This window comes from Ambystoma mexicanum, chromosome 5q (assembly GCF_040938575.1).
Source record: "Ambystoma mexicanum isolate Mex_15411 chromosome 5q, UKY_AmexF1_1, whole genome shotgun sequence".
Taxonomy (NCBI): domain Eukaryota; kingdom Metazoa; phylum Chordata; class Amphibia; order Caudata; family Ambystomatidae; genus Ambystoma; species Ambystoma mexicanum.
Genome location: NC_090933.1, coordinates 789,492,700 through 789,517,838, shown reverse-complemented (window position 1 = coordinate 789,517,838; position 25,139 = coordinate 789,492,700).

Below are 25,139 nucleotides of genomic sequence, written 5' to 3'. Positions count from 1 at the left end.
CATCATACTCCTGTGGCCAGTGCACCTGCCAATGTCAACAACTCAGATAGTGTGGTGGTTGTCAAATTTCTTGACAATTCCACAACACTGTGGTACCTGCTGGTAACTAAGGGGCAGGTAACAATGTTGAGTGGGGTTGGCTAGGGTAGTTGACTTGGTCTCCATGCGTGTCACCTGCGTTACAGTCTGCCCGGAGTCACCTGTCCGGGTGCCGTTGGATCTTCCCTGTCAATTCTGGGGTTGTCCGTGTCCTTTCCCATTTAGTCATCCTTTTTCTTTGTTTCAGTTTTCAGTTTGAGTCTGTGGTGTTGAAGAGCCAGGTTTTTAGTGATTTTCAGAATTTTTGGTCATCTTCTGTGTTAATTATTTCTTTTGGGATTTTGTTCCAGGTTTTTGCGGTTAAGTGGTAGAAGGAGGGGGCTCCAAGTTTTTTCTTAAGATATGGTTTAAGTTCCAGGCGGATTTCGGTGCTTGATCTGAGGGGTCTCGTTGGTTTGTAGATTATTTTCTTTTGTAGGAATTCTTCTCCTTGTCCGTTGATTGCCCTGTGCTTTATGCACATTGTTTTGAAGGTGATGCAATGTTTTACTGGGAGCCAGTGTAGTGTTTTTAGGGCAGGAGTGATGTGGTCTCTTCTGGATAGTTTCAGGAGTAGTCTTGCTGCTGCATTTTGCATCCGTTGTAGTTTCTTCAGGAGGTATTCTGGTATTCCGAGGTAGAGACTGTTTGCATAGTCGATTCTTGACATGATGAGGGTGACGATAGTGAGTGTTTTGTGCGTGAAGGAGAGGAAAGGTAGAATTCTTCTTGCCGTGTGGAAGAGGAAAAAACATTTCTTCACTGTTGCATTTATCTGTGGTTATAGGGTGAGGGTGTTGTCCATTAGGACTCCCAGATTTTTTACTACCTTAGATGGTGTCGGTGTATTTCCCATTTCAGTAGGCCACGGGATGGTGGTTTCATTCTCTTGGTCTTTGGATATGATCATGATTTCTGTCTTTCCTGGATTGATTTTCAGGTTGTTGGCATTCACCCAGTTGAAGACTTCTTTTAGACAATCAATTAGGTTTGAATAATCGGCATCAGTATCTTTGATTTTGTAGATGATTTGAGTTTCATCTGCGTAGTTGTAGCATGTAATGTTGTATTTTTTGAATATTCTGATGACCGGAGTCTGGTAGATGTTGAAATATATATATAGATATTGAGGATCCTTGTGGCACTCCACAGTCGTTAACTCGTGGAGTGGATTTGGATGGTTTAATCCATATGGTTTCTGTTCTGTCTGCTAGGAATGATTTGGTCCAGAGTAGTGCTGTGTCTGTTATACCTACGTCTTCTAGTCTTTTGGTCAGGGTGTCGTGGCTAACTGTGTCAAAGGCTGCAGAGAGGTCGAGCAGAATAAGGGCTGAGGTAGTGTTTGAGTCTGCGTTAGTTTTGAGGTCGTCCCAGATGGATAGTAGTGCCGTTTCTGTTCCACTTGCTGGTCTGAAACCGACTTGGGATTGGTCTAGAAGGTGGTGTTTTTCTATGTGTTCTTGGGTTAGTTTATATATGTAGATTTTCTAGGAGTTTTGCCGGGTAAGGGATGTTGGAGATCGGCCTGGAGCTGGAGAGGTCTTCTACGTCGCCACTTGTGTTTTTCAGGAGTGGCTTGATAAATGCAGATTTGAAGATCTTCGGTACAGTCCCTGTTGTTAGTGATAGGTTTAGAAGGTTTCTGTATTGTTCTGCCGGCGTTCCTTGTGCAAGGATTGATTTGAAGATGTCCGGTGGACAGGGGTCCATGGGTGATCCCGCTTTCTTGCTTTATTTTTCCAGAATTGCGAATGCATTTGCTAAAATTTCAGGAACGTTTCGGAGTTTGTGCTGTGGTTCTGTGTTAGGTTCGTTAGGTTGTATGTTGTGGTTGGTTGGTCTCTTTTGTATGGTTTGTCGGATGTCGTTGATTTTTTTCTTGAAGTGGTCTGCCAGGATGTTGCATAGTTTCTCTGAGGGGTTTGGGGTGTTATCGCAGCCTGGTGGGTTTCTCATTTCTTTAATGATGCTGAACATTTCTTTTTGAGTGTTGGTGGCATTGGTGATTCTGTCATCGTAATGTCTTCTCTTCGCTTTTTGAATTTCCTTCTTGTATGCGTGGGTCTGGGTTGTATTCTTTCCTCCATTCCAGTTCCATCTTTTTGTTTTCCTTTTTCATGGCGTTCAATAATGGGGTGAACCATTTTGCCATTGCTCTTTTTTTTGATGTGGTGAATGTTTTTTCTGGGACAATCGTGTCTATTGTATCTGTAATCCATTTGTGTAGTATCTCCACTTTCCTGTCTAGAACCGCTAGGTCTAGTTCTGTAGTTGAGGGTTTGGTTAATTCCAGTTGTTCAAATAGGTTGCTTTCTTTGATGTGTTTCCAGTTTCTTTTTGTGGTGGTTGTGAGTTTCGGGGGTTGGATGTAGACTTGAGTAGGCAGAGTGATCACGAATGGGATGATGAGGTGGTCGCTCCACAGTATTTGTATTGGTGGTGCCGTGGTAATGAGTTTTTCTTTGGCGAAAATTGTGTCGAGGGTGTGTCCTGCTGAGTGTGTTGCCCCTTTGACTAGTTGCTGTAGTTTCATGGTGGTGAGTTGTTCAATCAGTGAGTTTTGGGAATTGGTGTGACTGTCTTCAAACCAGATGTTGAAGTCCCCCAGGATGATTAGGTGTTCGTGGTTTATGGCTTAGTTGGTGATGCCTTCTATGAAGTTGTCGACGAAGGTTGCATCATATGTCGGTGGTCTGTACACCAGGATGAATGTGATGTTGGTTTTTGGGCTCGCTGTTAGGTGTATTACCATGGTTTTGCAGTTGAGGATGTTGAGAGGTTCCTCTGTTTTTATTTTCAGGTGTTCTTTGAATGCTATTGCGATTCCTCCTCCTTTTTTGTTTTTCCTGTTTGTTTGCAGGCATTTGAAGTTGGTTGGAAGGCAGCTGTGGAGTGTGATTTTGTAGTTGTCATCCAGCCATGTTTCCGTGATGAATAGGACATCAATGCTGTTGTCGTCGAGTAGATTGAAGATCTCTGTTGAGTGTTTTGACATGGATCTTGCGTTTATTAGATTGCAATGAAGTTTGGAGGTGGTGTTTGGTTTGGACTTTCTTGTTGAGGTCGTCTTCTGAACAGTGTCGAGTTTTCCTTCCTGGTCGATCTCTTGTTGGGTTGTGGGTTTCGGGGTGTCAGCGTCTTCAAAAATTTCTTATAGGTTCTGCCTTGTTTTTTTTTTTTTTTCATCGGGTTCGTCTTCCAGGAGTTGTGGTTGTTGGTTGGAAGCTCTTCTTGTTTTGGTGATGTAGGGTGTTATCGCATCGGTCATGTGTTTGAAGTGTTTTGTATTGTTCATCCTTCTTCTACTTGCTTGTGTTAGGTTGTTTGATGTTGCTGCTTCTAGCGTTGGGTTGGATTGCTGTGGTGGCCAGTTGTTGGTGAGGTATGGAGTTAGGTAGAGGGATTTTTCTCTTCTCTCAGTGTTGGTTCGATTTGTGTTCCCGTCTGTGGGGGTGCCTTCTATAGTTGTCGTTCTTAGTTGCTGTTCCGGAGTGTTTGCTCCGGAACAGCAACTCTTTCTCTCTTTGTCTTTTCCTTGGAATGGGTGTCATGATGCCTACCCCTGGACATCAGGACCAAGCCCATCAGCTCCGGGAGCAGGCATCCAGATACTTATTAAAACCCCAACAGCCCCAGCTCATCATGCCTCAGGCGCCAGGCTCATCATGGAAATCAGTCCTGGCGCCATAGGCGCCAGGCTCATAGACTTTACTTACCTGATGCAGACCATGCTGCTAGTGAGTCCAAGCCAACGTGAGGCCTGGATGGAACTATTTTTCTACAGGGACTATTTTTCACTCGGGCGTGGTTCTAGGGAACTTCTTACCTGGAACTACTTTGGAGGCTATTTAAACCACGCCCGAACAACAGCACACGCTTCGCGTTATTCTGCATCCAGCAGCGTAACGCTCACCGTGCCTGCAGTCTGCATCCAGTCTTCTGCCACGCCCGCCTCGAATCTGGCGCTCCTAAAACCAAGAGGAAAGAAAAGGACAAGATTAGAAAACAAACTATTTCGAATTCCTCACCTGATTTCCGATCCATCGCGCCTCCGGACCTGGAAAGAACATCATTTCTGTATGCATCGCATCTCCAGCTGCAGCACCGCGCCATACTCACCAGTCCTCGCAGCATCTTTCGATTTGGCGCTGCCTCCATCATTTCTTCGCCGAACTCCGGCACCTGAGGGACAAAAGAAAACAACAAGGTGAGCCAAGAAAACCAACAAATAAAACACTTATCATCATAGACTTACCTGATTACCACCGGAGGCATTATTCTATAACTCTCCACATCTTCATGTGCCGCACCAGCAAAGGGAGAGAAAACAACACTTAAAACACCGGCAACATTTACCGGATGGCGTCAGGAAATACAGACTCTTACCTGAGCGCCACCAACTGCCACGAGGGGTATGTTCTCACGATCTTAGTTGCACGACAAGGAAGGAAGGGAGGACAAGAGTGAATCATTGGACATATTTGAACTCTATGAACTTGATACTTACCGAAACTTTGCCAGGAACCTCAGAGTCAATACTCTCCGGAACTCTCCCACACCTTCAAACCAGTGAAGGAACTGGCATCAACGCGCCCCTGCAATCCACGCAGGATGGAGAGCTCATCATTTAAATACATAAGGTGAGGTTCCTAAAAGGGGATATCGGAGGTGACAAGAAGGGAGAACGAGAACAGTGGGAGGTAGCTATCACTCATATCCACGGGTGGCTAAATCCCTTTCTCCACTTGCAGGAGAATACTTCTACGGATCAAGCAGACGAGATTAGGTGGGCCAGTCCAACAGTCATCTTGGCACTATGCATCACGTTGGTGGAGACCGCAGCTGTCTGGGTCCGATCGACGCCTCTGTGGGAGCCAGGTGAGCGTAACATGGGTCGTTTGCGCGGCATTATAAGATTGAGGGTTGTTTTAGTCTTTGTTTGGTGATGACCTGTTGGTCCGGCTTTGGTCTGGTTGTCTTGTGGTGTAGTAGTAGGTGTGGAGGCTGTCCGCTACTAGTTTGGGCTCTGTCTGTAGGTGGTGTTCCAACTGAAGTTGCAGACTCGTTCAGTCAATGTCTTGAGAGGGGTAGGACAGTGGTTAAGGGTTACATAGTTGAGTGTTATCGGTGGCTCTCTTTAGTGTCCGTCTCCCTGAGCGCGGTTCACTGCGGTGAGCTAGTTATGTGGGCTTGGGAAGGGTATCTATTAGTTGAAGAGTGGCTTGGAGGGCGCAGCTCGGACTTGCTCCTGGTGCTTTGTGGGCCCCTAACCAGAGTGTCATTCCACAGTAATTCACTGGTGGGTTCTGTCTCACTTAAGAGTGAGTTGGTCAGCGAAATTTGAGAGGCCTGTATAGTGGGAGGGAGGTCTATCAAAGCAATCTAACTATCGCACAATGCGAATTGTGCACCGAGGCCCTGCTCATTTTGAGAGACCTGTATAGTGGGAGAGAGGCTTATCAATGCAATATTAATTTCACACCATGCAACTTGAGCACATGGGCCCTGCTAAAAATTTGAGATACCTGTATAGTGGGAGGGAAGCCTATCAATGCACTTTAAATATTACACAATGCAATTTGGGCACAGGGGCCCTGCTAGATTTGAGAGACCTGCATAGTGGGAGAGAGGCCAATCAATGCAATTTGAGTATCACCCAATGCAATTTGGGCACAGAGACCCCGCTAATCTTGTGAGGTCTATATAGTGGGGGAGAGGCCTAGCAATGCAGTCTAAATATCTCACAATGCAATTTGGGCAAAGGGCCCTGCTAAATTAGAGAGACCTGTATAGTGCGAGAGAGGCCTATCAAGGCAGTCTAAATATCTCACAATGCAATTTGGGCACAGGGCCCTGCTAAGTTAGAGAGACTAGTATAGTGGGAGAGAGGCCTATCAATGCAATCTGTAAGTCACAATGCAATATGGACCCAGAACCCCTATAGAAAAATAATTTGAGAGACCTGTATAGTGGGAGAGAGGCCTATCAATGCAATCTAATTATCACACAATGCATTATGGATCCAGAATCCTTATAAAATTTGAGAGGCCTGTATAGTGGGAGAGAGGCCTATCAATGCAATCTAAATATCACACATTGCAATATGGTCCCAGAACCCCTATAGAAAAATAATTTGAGAGACCTGTATAGTGGGGGAGAGGCCTACCAATGCAATCTAAACATCACAAAATGAAGTATGGACCCAGAACCCCTTATGAAAATTAGAGAGACCTGTATAGTGGGAGAGAAGCCAATTAATGCAGTCCAACTATCACCCAGTGCTATAGGCAGTCAGAACCCCCATACAATTTGTGAGACCTGTATAGTGGGGGAGAGGCCTTTCAAAGCAATTTGAATATCACACAATGCAGTATGGATCCACAACCCCTATGACATTTGAGAGACCTGTATAGTGGGAGAGAGGCTTATCAGTGCACCCTAAACTTCACACAAAGCAAGTTTGGGCACAGGGGCCTTGCTAGATTTGAGAGACCAGTATCGTGGGGGAGAGGCCTATCAATGCACTTTAAATATTACATGATGCAATTTGGGCACAGTGGTCCTGCTAGTTTTGAGAGACCTGTATAGTGGGAGAGAGGCCTATTAATGCAATTTGAATATCACCCAGTGCAATTTGGGCACAGAGTCCCCGCTAATCTTACGAGGTCTCTATGGTGGGGAAGAGGCCTATCAATGCAGTCTAATTATCTCACAATGCAATTTTGTGCACATGGCCCTGCTAAATTAGAGGGACCTGTATAGTGGGAGAGACGCCTATCAATGCAGTCTAAATATCTCACAATGCAATTCGGGCACAGGGCCCTGCTAAATTAGAGAGACCAGTATAGTGGGAGAGAATCCTATCAATGCAATCTATGTCACAAAGCAATATGGACACAGAAACTGTATAGTAAAATAGTATGAGAGACCTGTATAGTGGGAGAGAGGCCTATCAAAGCAATCTAAATATCACACAATGCAGTATAGATCCAGAACCCCTATAACATTTGATGGACATGTATAGTGGGAAAGAGGCCTATCAATGCAATCTATGTCACAATGCAATATGGACCCAGAACCCCTATAGAACAATAGTTTGAGAGACCTGTATAGTGGGAGAGAGACCTATCAATGCAATCTAAATATTACACAATGCAGTATGGATCAAGAACCCCTATAAAATTTGAGAGACATGTATAGTGGGAGAGAGGCCTATCAATGCAATTTAAGTATCACATATTGCAATATGGACCCAGAACCCCTATAGAAAAATAATTTGAGAGACCTGTATAGTGGCAGAGAGGCCTATCAGTGCAATCTAAACATCAAAAAATGAAGTACGGACCCAGAACCCCTTATGAAAATTAGAGAGACCTGTATAGTGGGAGAGAGGCCAATTAATCCAATCTGAATGTCACACAATGTAGCTTGGAAACAGGACCCCTACCAAGTTTCAGAGACCTGTATAGTGGGGGAGAGGCCTATCAAAGCAATCTGAATATCACACAATGTAGCTTGGAAACAGGACCCCTACCAAGTTTGAGAGACCTGTATAGTGGGAGAGAGGCCTATCAATGCAATCTAAATATCACAAAATGCAATATGGGCACAGAGCACATCTAAACATATAGAGATCTGTATGGTGGGAAAGAGGTCTGTCAAAGGCAATCAAAATAGAGGGAGAAATGCCTAATCATCCTTTGTAATGTTGGTTTGCTAAGTGGCTAGGATTCTGGGGTGGAGTTGTGGCTTTCCTCCAAACAGGGCCACTCCTACCTTACTGGTCCTTGTAGTTGATGGTAGACAGCTGGTCACTGGCTTCCCCGGCGGACACTGGCTGACACTTCCAGGATCCGCCTCCGTTGGTGCCAAAGGGCTCGGGGCCCTTATCCGAAGGTCCACACGGGCAGAGGGCTTCCCTGGGGGGTTTGTTTGAGACAGGGGAGGAGCCAATCACCGGAGGGGGAGGGCTAGGGAGGCGGGATGAGGAAGTTAGTGTGGGGAAGGCGAGCGGGGTACATGGGCTACGGGGGCACACAGAGGGAGAAAATAGAATAAAAAGGCCCAGAGGGGGAGGAGGGAGGAGGGAGCGGGGAAACAAAGAAGAAGCAAGAGGTGCAGTCGGAGCGCATTCACTTTCTTTTTGGGCCTTAGTACGTTTTTTTTTTCCAGTTGAAGGTGCTGGGCGGCAAGATGGCCTCACCTGCTGCTGGTCTCCGTGCGTCTGTGGCTGGGATGCAGGGGGACTAGTTCCCTTCTGTTGCCGGTGGCCTTAGAGGCCAATCACAGACCTGGTGGGTGGGGAGGAGGGAGCGGGGAAACAAGGAAGAAACAAGCAGTGCGCTCGGAGCTCGTTCGCTTTCTTTTTGGGCCTTAGTAATTATTTTTTTTTTTCAGTTGAAGGTGCCAGGCTGGGGGGCAAGATGTCCTGACCTGTTGCTAGTCTCCATGCGTCTGTGGCTGGATTGGAGGGGGACTAGTTCCCTTCTGTTGCCGGTGGCCTTAGAGGCCAATCACAGACCTGGTGGGCGGGGAGGGGAGAGGGGGGAGCGGGGAAACCAGGAAGAAGCAAGCGGTGTGCTCGGAGCGCGTTCGCTTTCTTTTTGGGCCTTAGTAAGTTTTTTTTTTTTTCAGTTGAAGGTGCCGGGCTAGGGGGTAAAATGGCCTCACCTGCTGTTGGTCTCCGTGCGTCTGTGGCTGGGATGCAGGGGGACTAGTTCCTTCTGTTGCCGGTGGCCTTAGAGGCCAATCACAGACCTGTTGGCCAGGGAGGAGGGAGCGGGGAAACACGGAAGAAGCAAGCAGTGCGCTCGGAGCGGGTTCGCTTTCTTTTTGGGCCTTAGTAAGTTTTTTTTTTTTCAGTTGAAGGTGCAGGGCTGGGGGGCAAGATGGCCTCATCTGCTGCTGGTGTCCATGCGTCTGTGGCTGGGATGCAGAGGGACTAGTTGCCTTCTGTTGCCGGTGGCCTTAGAGGACGATCACAGACCTGGTGGGCGGGGAGGAGGGAGCGGGGAAACAAGGAAGAAGCAAGCGGTGCGCTCAGAGCGTGTTCACTTTCTTTTTGGGCCTTAGTACGTTTTTTTTTTTTCCAGTTGAAGGTGCCGGGCTGGGGGGCAAGATGGCCTCATCTGCTGCTGGTCTCCGTGCGTCTCTGTACTCAACCTCACCCTCCCCTACCCTCTCTGTGCCTCCTCTAGACTGGAACCCACTGCCCATAACAATCAAAGCCAGGAAACTGTGGATCTTTTCCAAGCTCGGCTTAACCTTCAATTACTTGCTAAAGAATGAGGTCCCTGTGCCTTCTCCCCCATCCACCCTACCTGATCACACCACAGCCTTTATTGATGCATAATAATGTAATTTGGTGTACTTTATTAGTACTCCTCTTTAGTTTGAAGCACTTGCCCCCTTCTGTTAATGTTACCTTTGTAAGTAGCACATTTTCTTGTATGCATTGTGTTTCTGTTTGTTGTGTACATGGTATATGCCCTAATTATGTTCACCATCATAAATTGGCTCACTACTTGTTCTCATTTTTATGCTGCTGTAGAGGCACCCTTCCTGGAACTCCTTCTGCCATATGTAAACGTGGTATTGTAAGTAATTTCTGATTGGAATTGACACCCCTGTTCTTCAAATATTTGGGATTTTGCTTTACAAGGAATATTTCAATACAGAGTGTTGGGTTAAAAAGGCGTACACATTTTATATGTTGCAACATTATAGTAACATTTTCTCTACAATGTTATTCTTTGGGTGGTGATGATTATATTTTTTAAATCCAGCATCCATTTGCCCTGTGCTCTTTCTTCTATTAAGATGGGACAAGTGAATTACATTTGCAGATTTCACTTTAAGATGTGTTCTCGTCCATTATGTTATCAAAGAGTACCCCCCAACGTTTTTTCGGTCTTGAGCCCTGCTGATTTTGTCAACACTTGAAGACCATTGAAACTGCTTACACTCACTGCCTTACGGCCACTCCGGTAAATAGGGTCAGCTTTGATTGCACACTAAGGCCATCCAGAAGCAGAGGCACTTTGCCCTATTCGCCCCAAGCCCATTCATTGCCCTGACATCCTTGCAACCTGCAGTCACAGCAGGATACATTCTGTAGCATGTAGCTTAAAATAATAAAAGCTTTGCTTGAAGATTCGTTTGTTTTGACAGTCAAAGTAATCCTCACTTGATGTTCTGAATGAAAAGCATATTGATACTTTGGACGATATGCCAAATATAGACAGCACAATAACAAAAGCAGCAGACAGTGTGCTATAAACACAACCGTTTGTGGCATCAGCCGTTAAGGCATCAGAACTCCTTGTATGTCTTTAAGAAAGAACTTAAAACACATCTCTTTACCTAATCTATACTTGGAGAACCTATCCGCTATGACTCCTCGATCCACCATTATCTAGAATTCTGCAATTTTGATCTCAAGGGTTCACCCAGTTGTAAACACTCGGTCTTCCCCTCTCTTCTCTAACCTTTCTTCTCCCAAGAGAAGGATACCTTTTTGTGTTTTACTGTTGTATACTACCTGTTTGTCTGATCTGCATCTTTATGCCTGAGGGTCAATAGCGCGCACTACAAATTTAATGTAATGTAATGTAATGTAATATTTATTTCAGTTATCAGAACACAATCATTTTGTTTGCACTGCATTCCAAAGTCCGATGGAGCTTTCAAACCAAAGTTGCAAAGGTCCTGTTGCAAACAATATTTCTATCAATTACAGCTTGTCAGAGGTGCGTGCAAGTGCGCGAGCTCCAGACTGGTCACACATCTGGCTTTTCCAGTTAACTAAAGTGTGGGCTCCCAGCCAAATCATGTTCTCCCATGTTCTTGTCTGCCGGAATTAGAAGCCTCTATAACTGATTCATCTCACACTGTCTTCTGCTCCTAAAAAAGGCTTACACCTAATATTTCCTGTTGTAAAGCACCATCTGGCAAGGGTGTGAAAGCCTTGCTTTTTTGATTTGCATTAATTAATAAAATGATGTGGGCAATTCCATCGTTGAAAGGGTAATCTGCAGTGGCAGCTGGAGAACTTTAAAAGTCGTGGGGCGTAAATGTATGTTCCATGAATGCGATAGGGAGTGAGTGAGTGCAGCGAGTGAGCCCGACATATCAAAGGGAGGTCTTGAGGGGTTCTTCCCCCTTCATATTTCCTTTGAAATGAGTATTTGAAATGGTGTATTTTTCATCACATTTTTCTACAAAAGGTGTAGAAAAAGACCTAAGATACAAGCAGTTTTCATAGGAGAACCGACACAATATTCTACTGCCACAGATGCCAAGTTATCGACAATGCACAGGGCCATTTTGCACAGAAAATGACGTGTGTGCCTGTATCCTACAAGGGCACAAATAAGCTTGCAGCATTAAATTAAGGCAAGTGATGGGTAAAGTGTGCACCTGCACTCATATGTATACATTTCTGGGCAAGGGGAATAGTGATGTGGGTTAGTTAGTACTTGCATGCCAGGTGAGTGACTGAAAAAGTAGAGAGGGGGGCATGAGACTTAAGGTCCTTAAGAGGGCCTTTAAGATTTAAAGGAGAGAGCTAACTGCTTGCAACATTGAATCTGCACTAGATTAGACTCATGTACGATAATGCGTAAAGAAGTCAGATGCCCCAATGCAAATAAGTGTGCCCCTCCCCCACTGTCTCTGAAGTTAGCACCTCTCCCAACAATTAAATGGTCCGCCTGCCCTCCCCCGAAATGTAGGTTTTGTTGTGCACCTTGTCATGGGTCCAAATATTTGGCAGAGACTGCCCAGTAAGCCATCCCTATTTTGGTCAGCTTGCCCTCCCTGTAGCTATTTTAGGGTGCTGAACGGGAAAGGTGTCCGGCTAGCAGAACAATGAGGGTGCCAAGCAGAAGTGTTCCTGCTCAGCACCCTCATTATCCTGGCAGCAGGACACCTTTCCCATTCGGCACCTTCATTGTCAATGAGGGTGTGGAATTGGAGAGGTGTCCCTGTGCAGGGAGAATGTCCCAGGTGCTCCGGGAAGCAGAGCGTCTCTCTGAGGATCCGATACATTGCTCTTTATCAACAGAGCAATATAATGGGAGCCATTAGGCACTGATGGGAGGACTTTTGTCCCTTTTGAAATGTGAATGGTGTGATAAGAAGTGAGAGCGTTGCATAATGCTGAATGCTTTATGAAACAATGACTATGGCTTTAAAACCCAAGGGGGGTGGTGGGGTTTAGGGTCACATTAATCTGCATGATGCTATTGTGACATTGCATGCAGGACGGGGAGAATAAAACTGAAGCCATACTCTTATTGCTCAACATATTTCTATGATGATGTACACAGAGTATAATTAGTTTACTATGAAAGACTAGTTTATTATGTAATGTGGTTTGCTTCCAAGGTATTGCTATAAATAAAGTATTATTTTTAAGTACTTGAAATGCAAAACAAAACCTGAATAAATACTTATATCAACTAAACCTGGGAAGATGTGCTCAGTTGCATAAATTGCCCACATACCGGTTTGACCATTAAATCAAAGTGTGTGATCCTGGGCAAATCGTTTAATCACACTGTGTCTCATCTGCAGGTCCATAGGTGATTCACTTCATAGCTTATGTTAATATAACATGCTACTATAAAAAAAAGCCTAATGAATATAGAGTTGCTGAATACAATAATATTAGGGCAATTTTGGTATTTTGCATCAGAAAGTTATTTGCCACTTTTCTTACTTGTGGAAACATATTCTAAAGTCATTTACATGTTGCCTTCAACCCATTTAAGGAGCATCATCAGTGTTTGATACTTGGAGCCTCCAAGTTGCAAAGACTGATGATGCTCCTTGAAATGGCCTTTTCTGTGAACACACTTCTGTTGGTGCAATCCTTATTCATATTAGGAGGTGTGCATGTATTTTTCCCCACAGAGCGTGGACAGAAATCCAATAGACACGTTTCCTGCATCTGTAATGTCCCTGCAGTCTTTTCTGTGTATGGGTTAAAATGCCAGACCCCACTTACGGGTCTGTCCTGAAGGGCAATGGGACAATGTCCTCTCGTGAGTAAGGTGTCCCGCACTGTATGCTGCAGGGGTTTGTATGCACGCTTGCATACTGCATGCAAACTCCTGCAGTGGGGAACGGACAACCTACCCGCAGGGGGCATTGTAAAGCAGAGGGGTGGTGAGTTCTGCCCAGGAGGCTTCAGAAAACCGATGCTGGTGCTGGAAGTAAGGTCTGTAAAACAGACCTTACTTCCAGCGCCAACATCCATGTTCTTTTTGGTCTGCTTTGTTATTTTGTCTAATAGCAGGTGGCCTACTATTCAAAATACAAAAGCAGACACACACAGAGTTTTTTTTGCATATAAGTTCAGCTGGCCTGAGCTTATATGCGAAAAACTCCTGTGTGATTTTCTGCTTTTGTATTTTGAATAGCAGATCACCCGCTATTCAAAATACAAAAACAGGTGACCACACAGGAATTTATTTGCATATAAACTCAGCTGAGCTTACATTAAAATAACTCCTCTGGGATACTTGTGTACTTGTAGTGTGTACTTGTGCCCTGTTGCATCCATATCCTCATCTGTAGCGCCTAGTCTACAAGTGGCACAGAGCAGGTCCAGTGGTCGCAGGGGACCATTTGACAGCTGCAGTGACAGCCACACCTCTGCAGTGCAGGTGCTAACTTTAAGATATGCACCCTTGTATCAAAACTATGATGATCATAAGTAACCAATTCTGGTGGCAGTGTAAACCCTAAAATAATCTATGCCCAAGTTAAGACCTGGTGCTGGATCCTACTTATAATCATTGCAGCCACATCCAATATACAATTTGATATCACACCTGTGCCAGCTCCTGTGAGCTACCACAGCTGTGGAAAGTGATGTGCATTCTTGCCAGACAGGCTGATCCTGGCAATGTGACAGGATAGATATGATGTGATATGATATGTCATTTATAAGACACCTGTACACAGGTTTCTAGGTGTAAAATGGGAAATAGGAACCAGAATGGCCATGCCTCCTCTTTTATCTCTTTATGGGCGTGGGTAACACCATCCTCCAGAGACAGGCATACTGTCCTGGGCTCAGGCATCAAAGGAACAGACCCATTCAATGGGAATAACCTCACACCCGGGTGCTGCATTTCTAAAGTTGTTTGATATTTATCCTAATGAGTAGGGAAGGGGGTGGCTTAGTTGTAGACAGGAGAGCTCTGTACAGATGGGGAAGACTTCCACCATCTCGTTTCACTCTTCCTTTCTTTCTTCTTCCTGTTCCCTCCACTTCCTCTAGAGCAAAGAACTTTGGATGCGAGGTCAGAAGTGAAAAGTCCACTTCTTTTGAGAAAAGGTATTGGACCACTAAGGCAGGTTAGCTTTAGTCCAATCGCCTATGGACTTTCACCTTTAAATGAAGGGGTCTTACCCCATTTTTTTAAATATTCTTTGAATATGCTTTTGGACTCCAACCCTTGCAGAAGATGATTTCCTTTGAAGCCTGCTGGGAGAGGAGTCCTGTCTAGAGTCCTCCAGTTTTGAGGGGAAATGATGTGTTCCAAGGCAGAGGTGAGCATCCGTCCCCTAACCATCAGCAGAGAGCATTGGGAGTGAACCTGCTTCTGCAACAAGACCTGTCTCTCTGCCAGTCATAGCAGTACCGAGGAAATCACCATGTTGAAGGATCCTTGCAGTTGTGTGCCAACCTCCACCGTGTTTGGGAGCCTGAGAACTAGGACCCATCTTGTCCATGAGTTCCTGGGGGGGTACTCATAGCAACCTGAGAAGTGATCTGCTGCTGGAGCAAGATCTGTCTCTCTGTCAACCACAGCAGTGTCCAGGACCTCACCATGTTGAAGTACCCCTGCAGTTGTGTGCAAGTCTCCCCCGTGTTTGGGAGCATGAGAAAAGAACTTGCCTTGTCTCTGAAACCCTAAATTAGAGCTCACAATACCCTGACAGCTGGAAGCCTACTTTATTCTCAGTGTTTAACTGCTAGGAGCAGTGTTCCAAAACTGTTAGACAAATGTAAAGCACCAGGACCTTCCAGTGCTGCATTTTGCACTCTTCCGGCCTTCAAATTAAAGAACGCTGATATGGTTAAGCTGAACCACCCAGAACCGCATAAAGATACTAGTGAATGATAACTGCCTGTTTGTGTCCATTTACTGGGCCCTACAAACTTGTTAGGTCAACTTTATACATTTTACACCCAAGAACATATCCTTTATGAACATTGTGCATTCACAGAGTGCTGACTAGTTAATTAATACTATACCTAGTGTGTTTCATTAAAGTATACATATTTTCATAGAAGCTTGATTGGAGATTACTTTACTTTGCAAAGTTATACTCCACTGTTTGGGTTGCTACTGAACCACATTCACACCATTCTTCAGAGTACAACCTTCCCACATCCCATCTTACCATAAAAGGCAAAAGTGGTATGTATCTTAACTGTGCCTGTGTTACCTTTATTATTATGTTGGCTCTTGGTTTGTAGATGTTGAGGCTGCATAGGCCCTTTAGCCTCTGCTCATCCTTGTCAAAATGCCAGACTTGTAGTAGCTAGCAGTGCAAATTCATAAACTGGACATCATAGTTTATTTGTCACTTGGCTTACGCATGGTAACTTCTTTTTCTAAAACTTTACATGAGCACATCAAGTTCTACAGACTCATTCTGTGACATCATTGAACATGCAAATAAGGGAAGGCTGGTTCACCATGGTTGAACAACGGTTAACAGATCAAAGTCACAGGAGAACTGTAAGGCAAGGTCAAGTTGCTTGCTGAAAGCATATGCCAGTGTATCAAAAGCACAGAATTGCAAAGCATCTCTTCTGGGTCTTGTAGATTCTTAACAATGATTCGAGAGTGGTGGAGTCAGCCAGGAGCAACTCAAAGAAGGAAACAGAGTGCATTACTGCTCCTTTAGATCTTGGATTGCTATGGCACCCTGTCCAGGGTATTGGAGGACAGGTAAATCCTTCTTCTGCTTCCCTTATGGGTGTGGGGAAGGTCTTTCTCCTTCCATGGAACTTACTATCTTTACCGCAATAGTAGGGGGTGTAGGCAGCATGATACCCCAAACATTATGTAAATAATTATATTTCTTGACCCCAACAATGATGCACACAAAACAAGCATTTACCCACTGGTCCCCCAGAGCTTGAACACGCTACCTCATCACATCTACGCTGCACCACTTTCAGAAAGAGCTTCAAAATATAACTGTTTCTCTACACATAATCGTTCCCTCCTCACCGCTATCACTTTTCTATCCTAACCGTACACTGCCATCCTGAACACATATTGTAACTTCTTTTTCAACTCCCACCTTTTCAAACTTTGAACCATGTAAGACATCCAAGACCCTCTGGGTTGGTTCCAGAAACTAAGGAAAAATTCTAATAAAATACAAAATAAAACAAATAATTTAAATAAGGGTGTGGACTCATTATCTTATGTAGTCAGTTTGTCACAGTGGATTGGTCCATTCTAAGCCTTATGCAAGAGGTCAATCCTCGCTCCTGTAACAAAGGTCTTACCTTCTCATGTCAGCCAGAGCAATTTGTCTGCAGGAAGTTGAGAGGGAGGACAGGAAGGAAGCATAGCATAGGTATTTTCAAGCTGGCAGGATTCCAGTCCTGGATTCATCTCCTCTTCTGAGTTTCCCTGTACGCAGGGACGTCATTTCACCAAAATGCCAGCAATAAAGGAAGTAACATCATACAACTCCGCCCCAGAGTGACATCACAGGAAGGGATGTTGTTCAAACCTGCCCCGAGTGACATCACATGGAGTGATGTCATCTGGCACCACCTCAAAGTGACATCACAGGAAGTGATGCTATTTGCCCCGCCCCCGAGTGACATCATAGAAAGGGGCATAAAACATTATCGTGCACTAAGAAAAAATATGGTTACAATATTACTGTAATATGAGATACATTTGATACAAGAATGGATCATCATATGTAGTAGTGTGTCAAGGCCCATATTACCACAGTAAGGGCTTCATTACAAGTTGTGCGGAATGCGTTTAACGGCGCCGGTAATGTTGCCGGCGCCGTTAAACGCATTAGGCACTATTACGAGGTCCCCTCGCGGGACCCGCTCTGGACGTCTGGTTTATCCAGGCGTCCATAGCAGGTCCTGCGCGGGGACCAGGGAGCTAAAAACGGGCCCTCTTGTAATGGGCCCGTTGTTAGCTCCCTCCCCATTCCCATTGGGACCTATGGGGGCTCGAATGGGAATGGGGAAGGTCCGGGTTCCCTGAATGGGGAAATACCGGGCCCTCCATACTCGGAATGGCCCGGTGGAGAACCATCTCCGGTTCTGGAAGCACCTCAAAACCTTCCTCTTTGCTTCTGCTTTTTCTCCTCCTCTCCTCTGCTGACCTCCTGGCTGTAATCGGAACTGCACTGGCTACCTGGACACCTCTGATCTCTGACCCAAGTCCTCCCACGCCGGTGTCACATACCTGCACTGCCCACCAGGCTACTCCCACACTTGGGGACTGTTTCTGTATCCCCACAGTCCCCGACCAGCCCTTGACATCTGATGCCTGCACTTACGCATGCACTTGCCACATGCTACCGTTACTTTACTTGTTATCATTTTACCTTGTACTGCACTGTCCCTGCCCACTTCCCAAGCACTTGCACGATCTGAATGACACCAGACCTAGTAGGATCGTTACAAATGCCATATCATATCATATTTATCGGTGTGAGATCATAAATATGAAAACTGTCAAGAATAGTCTGGTACATCTTGATCCCACATCTAAAGAAAGGAAACAATATGAGTGTAACATGTGTTCTAAGAAGAAACAAAGTAATGGTACAGATAATAGAATTGTAGCCCAAATTGGCAGTAAACTGTCTGATAATGTGAGAAATAGTGAGGACATTGGCCACAATGATGGGTATTGGCAATGGCTTCCAAAGGCCTTTGAGGCCCATTTTTCTACTATTTCTCGATGACAATCATTTGATGTGCTTGTGGAATATTAGTGGTTTTTCACACTTGTCCTCTTTGTCATGATGCCTACCTCGAAGGAGCCAGGTCCGACCCAGCAACCCCAGAGGCCCTTTGGACACAGTCTTGGCGCCTTATGCGCCAGGCTCATGTTAGACCCCTGTCCTGGCGCCTTAAGCGCCAGGCTCATACAGCCAGACATGTGTTCAAGTGATTTAATGTGCACTTACCTGATGCAGACCATGCTGCTACATCCAGGCCCTCTTGAGGCCTGAATGGAACTACTTTACCTGTGGGACTACTTCCACCTGGGTGTGGTCAGGGAAGGATACATACCTGATCGGTGGAAGGATACATATCTGGAACTTCTTCCAAAGCTATTTAAACCACGCCCGATCAGCAACTCACGCTTCGCGTTGTTCTGCTCCTCGCAGCTGGACGCTCACCGTGTCAGCTCCTGCATCTGGACTTCAGCCACGCCTGTCAGCATCCTGGGTCGCCTGCAAGGGGAGATAAGAGAGAATTGGAGAGAAAGAAGACCTTACCTGTTAAAGCTGCATCACGGAGACATCACACCGACGACCCTGAAAGGGAAGACATCATTTTAAAAGCATTTCGCTTCGATCGCTGCAGCGCTGCATTTCACTCACCTTTCCTGGGCGCCTCCATCTTCAGCAGCGATCATCCGGATCCGCACCCACTTCCCTGAGCCTAGAGAGAAAAAGAAAAGAAAACAAGGTGAGAGAAGGAAGGGAATAGGAAAGGCTCAGTTTCCTTCTAAGACTTACTTGTTGGGTCATTCCCATTTCATTTCGGGTCCTGCCGCTTCCTGGCATTCCAGACCCCAGCCCCTATGGGGAAAAAAGACAAAGACATTGAATGAGCGAATGCAAAGACATTACCTGAACGCTCATCCAGAACTTACCTGTCATTTACTGGAACTGCACGTTTCACTTCGGGTCGGCGCCATATCTCCGGCATTCCGAACCCCGGCCCCTAAGGGGAAAAAGACATAAGCATCAGCGCTTGCTGCAAAAAGACAATAAACATTATTATTAAGCTTGAACTTTTGAACCTGCAACAGAACTCTTACAACGCCTCACCTGAATAGTCAAGCTTATTTTGAACTCCCATCAAACCTCAATCCAGTGAAGTAACTGGGTTTCAAAGCGCCCCTGCATCAGAAGCAGGATGGAGAACTCATCCTTCCAGACCCTAAGGTGAGACTTCACGGGGAATCGTGGAAGGGTATCGTGGAGGGTTGGAAGGGAGTGGGAGGCTTGAGCATTATTCCGTCAGTAGGTAATACTCCCTTTTCACGCACAGGGGAATATTCCTGCGAGCCAGGAAAGCTAGGGTAGAGGGGCCCTTCCTGTCCATCTTCAGAGTCCTGCGCTTCACCATTGAAGAAGCATCAGCACTCGAAGCCAGACCTGCGCCTCCGTGGGAATCAGGTGAGCGTGACAGAACGCGAAGCCTACCCACAATTTCCCACCCGGGCGCTATGGAGACTTCCGAGACAGATCAGCTGGCCCAGCTTTTGGGGGAATTACGGGCAGAAGTGCACTCAGCCCGCCAGGAGACTAACGCTCTCAAAAGAGAACTGATCCTATCAAAGGAAAGAACAGATGACCTGGCCAAAAGGTTATTGCAGGCCCAGGCAGGGCACACTCCTTTACCTAATTCCGGAGGTACTTCCACATCTATGGGTTTGAATAACCCGGTACAAATCAATCTACCTGGACACATGCCTTTGGCCCCGTCTGAACGTTTTGCGGGGGATCCCAAGAAATATGCCGTCTTTATGAACCAATGTCGTTTACACTTTCTATGCAGACCCGGGGCCTTCCCTAATGACCAGACCAAGGTAGCCTTTATACTATCTTACCTCAGTGGCAGTGGTGCCGATTGGTCTATTCCATTGGTAAATCAGGATGATCCCATTCTCCAGAATTTTCAGGGTTTCCAGGCCAGCATGGAAAGATTGTTTGCTCGACACTCTAAAGGACAGGCCCTTGATAACGAACTGCTATCCTTACGACAAGGTAATCAGGATCTCCTGTCCTACGTTACCACCTTTAATAGACTGGTTGTGGAAACTGGATGGCCGGAAAACAAAAGGATCACATTGTTTCATCGAGGCCTGCGCGGAGAGCTTAAGGATGTTCTAGCTCAGATAGTAGATCCACCCCAGGTCTGCGCAGACTACATAGACTTGGTGGTTCAATTTGATCACAGACTTCAAAATAGAAAAGCAGATCGGTTCAAGTATGAAACCCAAGTACCGATCAAAACCCATGCTAACTCCAAGAGCACCGACGTATCCGAACCTATGCAAATCGGCGGTGTTAAAGGACCATTAACGCAGAAGGAACGAGAGAGAAGGCGGCAAATGCAACTTTGTCTGTATTGCGGGACTCCCAGTCACTTTCTTCGAAATTGTCCGGTTAAACCACCTAAGAAGGTGGTTGGAGCCACTGATAACGATTTATTGACACCTGATTCGGGAAACGACCTAGCCTGACAAGCGTAGGGGTCCGCTTGCCGAGCTTGAAAACAGACTCTTTGACCTCGCATTTTGTCATGCCAATGGTGCTAGTGGACCCAAAACAGCCTCAACAGTTGCATGCTATAAAAGCATACATCGACAGTGGAGCTATTGGAAATTACATAGACCGTGAATTGGCTTCCAGGATTAAGCTCCCTCTCCGCCCGAAAGTAACCCAAGATGTCATTACTACAGTAGATGGAACCGAAATAGCCTCAGGGCCTGTAACGCATTCCACTGTTGAAATGACACTGGTGGGTCAGGATGGACATCGGGAAGCAATCGTGTTTGATGTGATCAAGGCCCCACAATTTCAAGTAATTCTTGGAATTCCTTGGTTAGAAACACATAATCCCAGAATTGACTGGTGAGCGAAGAAGATAAGTTTTCCTGATTGTGAACCAACTTGTTATCCAAGAAATCCAGTTATGGGTCTAGCCTCAGCAACTTCCACCCCTGTACAGCTACCGTCAGAATACCAAGAATTCCAAGACATTTTTCAGAAGGAACAGGCTAACACGTTACCTCCCCATCGGTCTTATGATTGCCAAATCGATCTGGTACCCAATGCTCAACTATCTTGTAGTAGGATTTATGCTCTTACGGAACCTGAGAACCTGCATTTGCGTCAGTATTTAGATCAGTACCTAGCCAATGGTTTTATTCGCCCGTCCAAGTCTCCAGTCTCCTCAGCTCTGTTCTTCGTGCCGAAAAAAGAGGGCGACCTTAGAACATGTATAGACTATCGCGCCCTAAATCAAATAACGATTAAGAATCGTTATCCTCTGCCCCTGATCCCTGATCTTATCGACCAGGTGAAAGACGCCTGTGTGTACACCAAGTTAGATCTCCGAGGAGCTTATCATCTGGTGCGTATAAAAGAAGTCGACGAATGGAAGACTCCATTCCGCACCAAATTTGGGCTCTTCGAATATCAGGTGATGCCCTTCGGTTTGTGCAATGCACCTGCCGCCTTTCAGTACTTTATGAATGATGTTCTTCGGGAACTTATCGATGTCTGTGTCATTGTTTATATTGACGACATCCTGGTGTACTCTTCTTCAGAATCCGATCACAGAAAACATGTTAGGGCAGTACTTGAGAAATTGCGCCAGCACAGACTATTTGCAGAGCTCGAAAAATGCGTTTTTCATACCACAGAAGTTGAGTTTCTCGGATTCATCCTGACACCTCAAGGAGTCCGAATGGACTCGCGAAAGGTGGACGCCATCCTCAAATGGCCATCTCCTAGCTCGGTGAAGGGAGTTAATAGCATGCTCGGCTACACCAATTTCTATCGAAGATTCATCCCGGAATTTTCCCGAACAGTCCAACCCATCACAGCTCTCCTAAAGAAAAACAAACGCTTTGAAGGGACTCTTGAGGCCGAACAAACCAAATTCACCTCTGCACCTGTATTGAAGCACCCGCACCCAGATCTCCCTTACATTGTGGAAACCGACGCATCCAGTTCGGCCATGGGAGCTGTCTTGTCGCAAAGAGACCCAGAAACTAGCCAACTACACCCTGTGGCCTTTTGGTCCAGGAAATTTTCTCCTCCTGAAATCAACTACGCAATTACCGACAAAGAGTTACTGGCTATTAAATCTGCTTTCAAGGCTTGGCGTCACTACCTTCTCGGGGCAAGACATACCATCACCGTAATTACGGACCACAGAAATTTACAGTATTTAAAGACGGCCAAAGCTCAATCTTCACGACAACTCCGATGGGCTCTATTCTTTGCGGAATTTGATTTTGTAATTACCTATCGCCCTGGCTGCAAGAATGGTAAAGTGGACGCCTTATCCCGGATTGGCATGGAAGAACCCAATTCGAGTTTAGAACCTGTGCCAATCATACCTGAACAAAGAATCTTAGGCCTAACTTCATTGCAATCTATTGAGGACATCCAAACGCAAGTAAAACAACTTCTAGACTCTTCAGCCTTACTGGAATGGAGTCAAAAGGGTCCTCATTACACCGTTAAGGATGATTTACCCTACTTCCACTAGCGGTTGTTTCTGCCAAGTAAAGAATTGCAAGAACTTGTTATTGCCCATCATCATGAATCATTAATGGAAGGACACCCTGGTATCGCTAAAACGGAGGAAAAAATCAAACGCCACTTCTGGTGGCCTTCTTGGAGAAAAGACATAAAGTCTTTTGTATTGTCTTGCGGAATTTGCGCCCAAAACAAGGGTCAAAAGAAAAGGCCAGCCGGCCTACTTCAACCCTTGGATATTCCACCGGCACCTTGGCACACCTTGTCAATGGACTTTATAACTGACCTGCCTCCTTGTGCTGGTTATAACACTATCCTTGTAATTGTGGATCTATTCTCCAAAATGGCCCACTTTATCCCTTTAAAAGGCTTGCCTTCAGCTTCCACCTTGGCCAAGGAATTTCTGGAGAATATAGTTCGCATACATGGTTTCCCTTCCATATTAGTCTCGGATCGTGGAAGTCAATTTATCTCCCATTTTTGGAAGAAGTGTTGCCAACTAGCACAAATAGATGTGCGGTTATCCACCAGCCACCACCCCCAGACCGACAGACAAACCGAGAGAACCAATCAGACTCTCGAGCAATATCTTCGGTGCATGTTACACCAATCCGAGTTAAATTGGAAAGACATCCTTTGGATCTGTAACGCTCACCTGATTCTCGCAGAGGCGCCGGTCTTGACTGGGCGACTACCGTATCTTCAAAGGTGATGTGCAGCACCCGGTTGGCTCTTTGGGCTGGACCTCTGTGCCCTGTATGCCTGACGTGCAGAGTAAGATGTCTGCAGATAGAAAATACGGGGTTAATGAACTGGGGTTATTGGGGTGTCCCTATCTCTTTCCTCTTCTCCTCTCCTGTAGACCCCCACAGGTTAACGCTCTCACCTTAGGTAAGTGAATGCCGAGCTCTCCATCTGCCTCGGGGCAGGGTGCTGTAACCAGTTCCTTCACTGGATAGGTAGCGCAGGCCTCTTGACTTCAGAGGACTGCTGTCCGTCGTTTACTGCACGAACGGTAAGTTTCGAGTAACTCAAATGTCTTTAAAGTCTTGAATAATGATGTCTCTTGTTTTGCAGGGTTCCGGCGATGGCGGATGACGGGCTGAAGTGAGTTGAAGATGGAGCCCGTGTGATGAATAGAAGCGCCTGGAAGCACGTAAGTAAGCGCTTGTTGCCAGCTTCACGATGCGCTCTAACTGTCTTTCTATTTTGCAGGTACAAGTTCGGAGCGGCTGCAGGGTGCCGGGATACCCACTGGGTTAGATGTGGAAAGGAGTAATGGCACGTGAGTATTAAAGTTCCCCAATGTCTTTAAACGCACCTTGTTTTGTCTTTCAGATGCGGGATGCAGCGCCGACGGCCTCCGGAGCGTGCAAAGAGTTGGTAAGCTTTTGTCTTTCAGATGCTGGAATGCAGTGTGAAGACCTCCGGAGCGCACAAAGAGTAGGTAAGCCTTTGCCTTTCAGATGCCGTAATGCTAACCTGTTCTTTCTTGTCTTTATAGGTGTTGCTGAAGACTGGATTCAGGATGGTAAGCCTTTTTCCTTTCAGATGCCGGAATGCTAACCTGTTCTTTCTTGTCTTTATAGGTGTTGCTGAAGACTGGATTCAGGATGGTAAGCCTTTTTCCTTAGGCCCAGGACCGGATGCAGAAGACACGATGAGCGTACTGCTGCAGAGGGTGCAGAATAACGCAAAGCAAGATTCATCCACCGGGTGTGGTTTAAATAGCCTCCTGTAGTGCTTAGGTGTCTCCTTCCACAGCCACGCCTAATTAAGAAAAGAGTTCCTGGTAAGAAAAGAGTTCCTGCCTTCCAGAAGAGTTCCAGTGTTCTGAATCTAGGGAGTGGCTCCAGCCCCACCCTACAGGAAAAGTAGTTCCAAACAGAAGAGGATCAGAGGCTCAACTGGCAGGCAAGTAAGCAGCATGGTCTGCTGCAGGTAAGTCCACCCAAGCATTATGAGCCCGGCGCTTCCAGTGCTGGGACTGGGCATATTTATGAGCCTGGTGCCACTGGCGCCAGGACTGGGTCCAAAAGGTCCCAATTGGGACTGGTTGGCACTCGGAACCTGGGTTATGGATCTGCTTCCAAGGGAGTTGGGAAAACCCTGACCTTTTGGAAGCAGAGATCATGACAGTACCCCCCCTCAAGGCCCCTCCCAAACCGGGCTTCTCCGGGGGTTTTGGCTTGTCAGGAAATGTTCGGTGAAATCTTTTGATTAGGCGAGGAGCGTGGACATATTTAGCAGGTTCCCAAGATCTCTCTTGGGGGCCGTAGCCTTTCCAGTCAATTAGGTAGAATAGTTTAGATTTGGAGATCTTGGAGTCCAGAATGCTTTTGACTTCAAACTCGAGTTCTCCATCGACTAGGATAGGTTTTGGAGATTTGGTTAGTCGGGTTTGAGGTTGCACGGGTTTTAATAGGGAGACGTGGAAGACCGGATGTATCTTCATGTGCGGGGGCAAGTCCAACTTGACCGCTACTGGGTTTACTATGGTAGTGATGGAATAAGGACCAAGGTATCTTGGG